We start from the raw sequence: 8927 nt of genomic DNA, 5'->3' as shown, positions 1-8927 counted from the left end.
CACAAATTAAATTTTACATCAACCTGCTTGAATAGTTAGCACCCAATTAAGATATTGAAGAACTGGACTGACAGAGATAACAATATATAAGAACTTCACCCAAATCTTAGGATTTAATGCACCTCCTGAACAATTCTCTGCATGTTGGCAGTATCTGTAGAAAATCTAGGTAGTAAGACACAAATTCTGCTTCATAGATAACTGTTATAAAGCTTTGGGTTAGCAATAGGCTTCTGCACTGCCTGAGTCTCATTTTGTGCAAAACAATGCCCAGTGTTTCTGTACTATATAGATATCCTGAACATCAGTCTAGATTCTGGTAACTATCATCCACAAGTCCCTTAACATAATACTCATCAATGCCAGGCTACATGGTGCCTAGCACTAATATGGTGCAGATTCAGCTATATCTGTTTTCAGGTTTTCCTTCTGTACACATTGCTTCTATTTTCAGGATCCACCCTGCAAAAAACAGAGATACTGGATACTGATGAAACTTGCATAGATTTTCCTCTATCACAAGGGAGGAACTCTGGATAAAAAAGATTGGTGGTATGTTTTTTGTTTTTGGTGGGACAAGGGAATGAAGGAGGGAAAGGGTGGCTGTCAGTTTGCTTTCACACCAGCATTTCAGTTGGCCATGCTGGGAATGACCATCTTGTGTTTCATACTGAACACTGAAATGTTCAAGAACAGTCCTGGAATAGCATTGTTAAGGTCTAGTGCACTGGCAATGTGTCTGGACATAAGGAATCCAAGATTTAGTCCTGGCTTTTATTGTGACTTGCTTTTTGATCTTAGGTCAAAGTTCTCAAATTTGTATTCATTAGGAGTTACATAAATCTGCATGTGATCTCATCTTCAGCATAGCTGAGCATTCCCTGAATTCAATTTTTTTCCCCTTAATGTTTCCAGAAAGTGTAAAGATTTTCTAGCTCACAGAGGTATTAAATTACAAACAGAACAAATGCTGTATAATTATTTGCAGTATGGGCATAAATAAACAAATTACGAACAATTTAAAAATCAATTTTTATTTTAGAAATGTTCGGTCCTTTATTGCTAGATTTAACTGTTATATTTGTGAGATAATGTTCTATTCATGTACTAAATATAGCCTTGTTCTGGAATTTTTATTTTCCAGCTGAAGCACAATTGTGGGTCCCTGTGATTGACACATTGATTTATTCCCAGCAAGGGTCCTGTAATTAACGCGACCTTTTGATCAGGTGGGAGAAACGGGGTGAGACAAATGCTCTCATGAGAGCTATTAGCAACTTCTGAGCAATTACTAATGGTAGAGAGTTATCTTTTGTATATATATATATAATAGATTTTGGAAGATAATTGACAAACCATGATAATGAGTATGTGCAGGGAAGGAAGAAAAGCATAAAAGAGGTGCAAGACTGTTAATTGCTCAAAAAGAGGCATACTTTAAAATAGCAGGTAAACCACGTATTTTGGGCTGTGGCCTCAGGAGTAGAATTAATAATTCCAATAAAATGCAAGGATGATATCATAGGTCTACATGGGCCAGAAGAAAAAAAAATCAACTTCATCTGTCTTAGGAAGCCTTAATGCTGTCTTTGTACAGCATAACAGGTGGTTTTATTTCTTTTTGTCAGATGGTATTTGCACCAGGGGAGTTCTCATTTCCCTCACCATCTGGTTCCATATACAGTGATGTTATAACATAATACAGAAATGACAATGTTCTACTAATGTTACTTGAAGCTTACTTCTCCAACAGAACAACCAAGTAGTCATGAGGTGCCTAAGATTCAGTCAGTATCGACAACTACAGTGCAGTAAAATCATAGTGTGGATTGTGATGATTTTTCAAAGTAAAGCACAAGGTAAGATTGGGCTGAGAGTGAAGTCAATTAACCTAAATTATATGGTATCTGAGGTCATTAGTTAAACATCCATAATTAATTAATCTAGCAATCACAACAAGCAGGGAGGAGCAACGGGAGACGTCCTCTCATTCATCCTGAGAAAGTAGGGCAATCCACTAGTTACATAAATGCATGGAGCCTGTGAAACAAGCAGGAAGAACTAGAAGTCCTCACACAGTTATGGAACTATGGTGTAACTGGAATAACAGAGACTTGGTAAGATAGCTTGCATGACTGTCATGGATGGATATAAACTGTTCAGAAAGGATAAGCAGGGGAGAAGAGGAGGAGTTACCATTTATGTAAAGGACCTGTATGATTACTCAAGCTCCAGCTCAAAGCTGTAGATAGGCCTGTTGAAAATCTCTGGGTTACAGTCTGAGGGGAGAGCAATAATGGGGAAGTTGTGGTGGATGTGTGCTACAGACCAGCAGAGCAGGAGAATGAGGTAGATGAGTCCTTCTTCGGATGGCTAGGGAAAGTTTCCCAATCACAGGCCCTAGTTCTCATGGGGGGACTTCAATCCCCCTGACATCTTCTAGGAGGGCAATACAGCAGTGCACAAGCAATGCAGGAAGTTTTTTGGAGAGTGTTGGGGGCAAATTCCTGTTGTAAGTGTTGGAGAGACCAACTAGGGGCTGTGGTCTCCTTAACCAACTGCTCACAAACAGGAAAGAATTGGTGGGGAATTTATTAGTAGATGGCAACTTGGGAAGCAGTGACCACAAGATGATTGAATGAGAAAAAGAAGGAAGGAGAGCAGCAGAGTAAGAACCCTGGACTTCAGACTTCAACTTCTGCAAGGAACTGCTGGGCAGGATCCCCTGGGAGTTGAGTCTGAGGTGGAAAGGAGTCCAGGAGAGCTAGCTGTATTTTAAGCAAACCTTACCAATGGCACAGGAATAACATAGCAAACATAATGCCTGTCTTTAAGCAAGGGAAGAAGCAGGATCTGGGGAACTACAGATCAGTCAGCTCACCCTCCTGCTAGCTATCATACTTCCAAACATAGTAGGGCTCACAGAAACCTGGTGGGATTCTACCCATGATTGGGCAGTAGATATTAAGGGCTATAGGATGTACAGGCGGGACAGAGCAGGGAGAAAAGGAGGGGCTGTAGCGCTCAACATCAAGGAACAATACACATCCTCCATGAGCAAGGTGGGGTCAGAAGAGGGGCTGACTGAGGTGCTCTGGGTAAGAATACAAGGGGGTCACAGGGAAAGGGACTTAATGGTGGGTGTCTATTACAAACTGCCCAACCAGAAGGAAGAGCTGGACTGGGAATTTTTAGGACAGCTCACAGAGGCAGTCAAATCAAGATGTGGTAGGTATGGGTTACCTGAACTACCCAGACATCTGCTGGAAAGAGCAGTCAGCTAGGTCTGACCACTCACGTAGATTCCTAGCCAAGATACAGGAGCTTAACTCAGGAGGTGCACAGTCCCACCAGGGGAAATGCCCTGTTGGTCCTGGTCCTTGCCACAGATGATGACCTGGTGAGGGAATTGCAGGTTCTCAGCCACCTGGACGATAGCGATCATAGCCTGCTGGAATTCACTATACAGCGCAGGGTGTCAAGGGCTATCAGTAAGGTGATAGTCCTTGACTTCAGAAGGGCCGGCTTCAATGAGTTAAGAAGATGAGTAGGAGAAGCATTGGGATCCCAAAATATTGGGGAGATGGAAGTCCAAGATAGGTGGTCATTCCTCAAGGAGACAATCCTCTGAGCCCAAAAAGAGTCAGTCCCAATGCATACCAAGGGGGCTAAGAGGGCTAAAATGCCCCCATTGCTCAGCAAGGTCATTCAGGAATGCCTGAGGGCTAAAAAGGAGCCATACATCTGATGGAAGCAAGGGGCTATTACCAAAGAGGTTCACACCTCCGTTACTCCACTGTAGGGTGGCTGTTAGGAAGGCCAAGGATGAGATGGAACTGGGGCTGGAGACCAGGATTAAGGATAACAAAAAGTCCTTTTTCAAATAGTTAGGGAGCAAAAAGAAGGCACTGGGTAATGTAGGGCCTCTGCAGGATGCGCTTGGCAATCTGGTGATTGCTGCAAACAAAAACGGACATCTTTAACAAATTCTTTGCCTCCATTTTTATGAGCAGGGACTGGGACATCTCCCCCACTGGGAGTACAGAAGGACTCAGGGGAGGCACTGCCAGGCCCCAGGGTTAGGGATGATGTAGTTAGGGAACTTCTGGTGGGGCTGGATGTGTTCAAATCAGTGGGCCCAGATGCTCTTCATCCAAGAGTGCTGAGGGAATTGGTGGGGGTCATTGCAGGGCCCCTGGCAAGGCTATATGAGCACTCATGGAGCTCCGGTCAGGTGCTGGATGACTGGAGAAAGGCCAATGTGGTCCCCACTTACAAGAAATGGACAAAGGAGGACCCAGGGAACTATAGGGCTGTCAGTCTTACCTCAGTCCTAGGGAAGATCTTTGAGAAAATTATCAAGGAGCACATCTGCTAGGGACCAGCAGGGGATATCATGTTCAGAGGCAACACTGTCCAAGTTCATGAGGACATCAAGATGTGGGATGTGGTGGGCACACCAGAAGAGAGGGACAGAATCCAACTAGATTTGGACAGGTTACAGAGATGGGCAGATGAGAATAGGATGGAATTCAATGCGGACAAGTCCAGGGTACTGCATCTAGGGAGAAGGAAAAAGCAGCATATCTATAGGCTGGGGAACACCCTTCTTAACAGTACAGAGGCAGAAAGGGATCTTGGAGTCATTGTTGACCATGAGCTGCCAATGCAAAAAAGCTGTCAGTAAAGCTAACTGCACCTTGTCATGCATCCACAGATGCATCAGAAGCAGGTCCAGGGAGGTGATCCTCCCCCTCTATGCAGCATTGGTCAGGTCGCAGTTGGAATACTGCATCCAGTTTTGGGCGCCGCACTTCAGGAGAGACCATTGAGAGGATCCAGAGGAGGGCCACTCGCATGATCGGGAGGCAGCAGTGCAGGCCATATGAGGAGAGACTGGAGGGCCTGAACTTATTCACACGGCAGCTATTTCATCATAGAAAGCAATCAGATTGTTCAGGCAAGACATGCCCTCAGTGAACTGTTCCTAATCACCTCCTTCTCCTCTAATTGCTTAGAAAAAGATTGCTTGAGGACCTGCTTCATGATTTTTCCAGGGTCTGAGGTATCACAGTATCATAGTAGCTAGGGTCAGAAGGGACCTAAACAAATCATCAAATCCGACCCCCTGCCTTGGGCAGGAACGGATGCTGGGGTCATATGACCCCAGTCAGATGTCTATGCAGCCTCCTTTTGAAGACCCCCAAGGTAGGAGTGAGCACCACTTCCCTTGGAAGTTGGTTCCAGATCCTAGCCACCCTAACCATAAAGTAAAGCCTCCTGATGTCTAGCCTGAACCTGCTTTCTATCAACTTACGGCCATTATTCCTAGTTATCCCGTGTGGTGCCTGAGGTAACAGGGCACCCCCTATTCCCTGCTGATCCCCCTGGTGAATTTGTAGATGGCCACCAGATCCCCCCTCAACCTTCTCTTGCGGAGACTTCAACAGAGGAAAATGAAAATGGTGAGGGGGTTGAGGCACATGACTTATGAGGAAAGTCTGAGGAAACTGAAGAAGAGAAGACTGAGAGAGGTTTTAATGGCACACTTCAACTACCCGAAAGGTCAGTTCCAAAGAGGATGGAGCTAGACTGTTCTCAGTGGTAGTTGATGATAGAACAAGGAGCAATAGTCTCATGTTAAAGCAAGGGAAGTTTAGGTTAGATACTAGGAAAAGTCTGGTTTTTTTTGAGGAGGGGAGTAGAGCACTGGAACAGGTTACCCAGAGAAGTTGTGGAATCTCCATCCTTGGAGATTTTTAGATGCAGCTCAACAAAACCTTGGCTGGCATGATATAGTTAGGGATTTTATTAGTTATATAAGTATATATAATATATAGTATATATAGTTTAAATATATAGTATAGTTAGGGAAATTATTAAACAGGTACAAGCTATAAAATTGTCAGATCCAGGTCTCATCAGATATTACATTCAGATACCATGATATTGAGTAACCTACATGTATAGATCTTGGAAATTTTACTCATGCAAATCCCTCAAATACTTTAGTGAAAGTTTTAGATGAATAAAGGAATGCAAAATTGAGCTTCAATATAGTTGCTAAACTGATGAAAAACCTATTCCAGTATTTAAAAAGCCAACTTCTATTAAGATTATTCATAAAGGAATATTCATAATTTACCTAAACATATTAAGTATGCAAATATTTGCCTGGATTTAATTAAACCCGGACAGAATGTTAAAATACTATTGTTGTCAAAAAGAAATATAAAATAAAATTAATCTCTTTTATTGATGTTTTGTTCAGAAAAATGAAATAATACACACCTATTTTCTGGAAAAGTTCATCTCTAAATGCCTTTCTGGTTAAAGTAATGCTTCTATATAAAATCAGTGCAATAGATTAAAATAGGTCTTGAACAATTTCATGGAAAAAGCCATTTGAAAACTGAAATTTTCACTCCAAAGCTATCAGAATATGCCATTTCATTGAAATTCACATGTTCTTGAAAAGGTGAAATCCAGAGTGAAATGTTTGCATGGTATTCAATGATCACTTTAAATTATCTAAATAATTTTGATTTTTTTTCCATTTTGAATTTTTTATTTAATAATTGGAATTTCCCATGAAAAGAAGAAACCTATTTCCTATTGAGTTTCAGCTACAATTCTATTCTGTAGATCAGCCACTAAATAATTTCTTACAGATATTAGAGTATTTTATCTCCCTGTGCCTGTAAAGTCAAATAATGGGCAAATAAGTAGATATATATTTATTCATTAAGGTTCTGAAAATTTCTATTGACTTGGCTTATTTGGATATTAGTAGTAAGGAATAACTTTTTTCAGTTAAATTCTAAGATAAGAGAAAGAGACATAAAGCTAGGATAGAAAGTTAACATTTACGCATCTTGGAAATTTGCTCTGTGAGTGCTGCCAGTGCAGAGGCTATCTTGTAAGCACCATAGTAACAGGCCCTGCACGTGGCCTTTGCATGACCTATGGTCCTGTCACTCAAGGGTGACCTAGTTTCCCTGTCAGACGCATGCCCAGTGTGAGAGAGGATAACAGTGAGCATGCCCAATTATGTTATATAAGCAGACTAGAAAGTTCTGTGAAGTATACATTCTGATTGGCTACCCAATTCTGATAAAAGGTTAGCGAGCCCCCTCCCACAGAGAGAGAGACCCACATAACTGGAGACAGAGGCTGACTTTCTCAGGGACTGTCCTCCAGTTAGGCCCTTGGGCCTATTGGTTTCTCTCCCCGCCTGGCGTTTTGTATTGCTAACTGTATTGATCTTCGGCTTCCAACCTACCTTTGCATTCATCTTCGACCACGATTCTGGATCACCCCTACGGACTTTGACTGCAACCTCGGCGTGACTTACCTGGCTTCTGACCTCGGCAATCACCTCAGCTACCCAAACTGTTCTGTGGACTGGCGACACCGATGCGTTACAGTTCTGTTTCGTTATTTGTTTCTCCTTCATAAACTGTTGACCATCCCTGGGACTTACCCGACAGGCAGCCGCACCTATTCCCGGGCTCCGGCACCGGGAGTAGAAAGCAAGGGCCTGTCGGCAAACCCCATGGGACAACAGGTCCCCCTGTTGTGTGTTAATACTGTTAACTGTAACTGAAGACTCCGTACCTGCGCTCTACCAAGCATAAGTTAATAAATCCATTCTATTAAGGAACATCCAGCTTCCGTGTCACTCAGAACTCCACCGCCGCTAGACCCAGCCTGTTTGTTCGGGTTCCACCGTGACACTTGGGACCCTTTCTCTGGGGAGGGGAACCCAGCATTATGTTCAATTAAAAGCTAGGTTTTCAAGAAGAACAAATGTAACTATCAAGTTAAAAACCTGAACCAGATTTCAATTCATTAATTTCCAGTACTTGAACGTAACTGAAAATGTAATTGTTCATTTCCCTTTACTTAACCTCACCATCTCTAATTACTAGATCTTTGAACACGTGGACTGTCCGTTTGCACTTGCTTTTTCATTTTTAGTTCAACTTGTTAGCCTTATTTTAGCAAGCTAATTGTTTTGGAAGCTCAGTGATTTTCTGCTTAGTACATCTGCTTCACAGAACTGTGCGTTTGGCAAAAACATCAGGAGTCTTCAGCAGGTTTCCACATTGACTTCCATCCATTGTCAGGAATGGTGACTAGCCTAACTAGGGCTAAATACCAATATTCAAAAAGCCCCTGGGAGGGAAGAGACCCCAGACTCTTCCCTGCAGTCTCTCTGGCTAGACAGCAGTTCACTGCTGTCTGGCTGAGACTTCTGCAGGGGACAAAAAGACCCCAGACCCCTCTCCCTGCAACTCCCCCACCCAGGCTTTGCTTTGGTATGGCCCAGCAGGAGGTGCAGCTGTTCAGAGAGAGACCCCAGACTTCTTCTCCGCACCCCCTCTAGCCCCAGCAAGCACTGGTGCATTAGTGCCTGGCCCAGTCTTCTGGAACCCACCCCCCAGCCAGGTTGTGGTGTGGGTCTGGGGTTGGTGTGAGGACAGAACCCCCTTTCCCACCCCCACCTCCTGGTAAGGCTGTGTGCCAGGCTGGAATCAGAGGCAGTCACTGACTAGGGTCAGCAACAGCCGAGGCAGTGGGGCAGCCCAGGCTCAGGCAAAGGAAACAAGCTGAGGCCCTGTACAATGCCATCTGGGATAGCAGCCATCACACTCTAAGTTAACCCTCAATGGGATTTGGCACAGACATTCGATAAAGAACTCTAACAGAAAGCACTTTAGGTTAGTACACATCCATTGAGGATTAACTTAGAGCACAATCCACTGTTTTTAAAGCACTCTAAGAGCCATTAATGCCTGTTCAGTTATGGTTTTAGAGCACTTCTCACCTGCTTAATGTGCAATAGGTGTATTGTCTGTACCTAGCCTAGGAGATTAGCAGTGGTTTCTAAGCAAGCAATACAATCTGCTAGAAAGTAACAGTAT

Source organism: Gavialis gangeticus, unplaced genomic scaffold (assembly GCF_001723915.1).
Source record: "Gavialis gangeticus isolate Ggan-Ray unplaced genomic scaffold, GavGan_comp1, whole genome shotgun sequence".
Lineage (NCBI taxonomy): Eukaryota > Metazoa > Chordata > Crocodylia > Gavialidae > Gavialis > Gavialis gangeticus.
The sequence above is the reverse complement of the archived record's forward strand: the minus strand, read 5'-3'. Positions refer to the sequence as shown.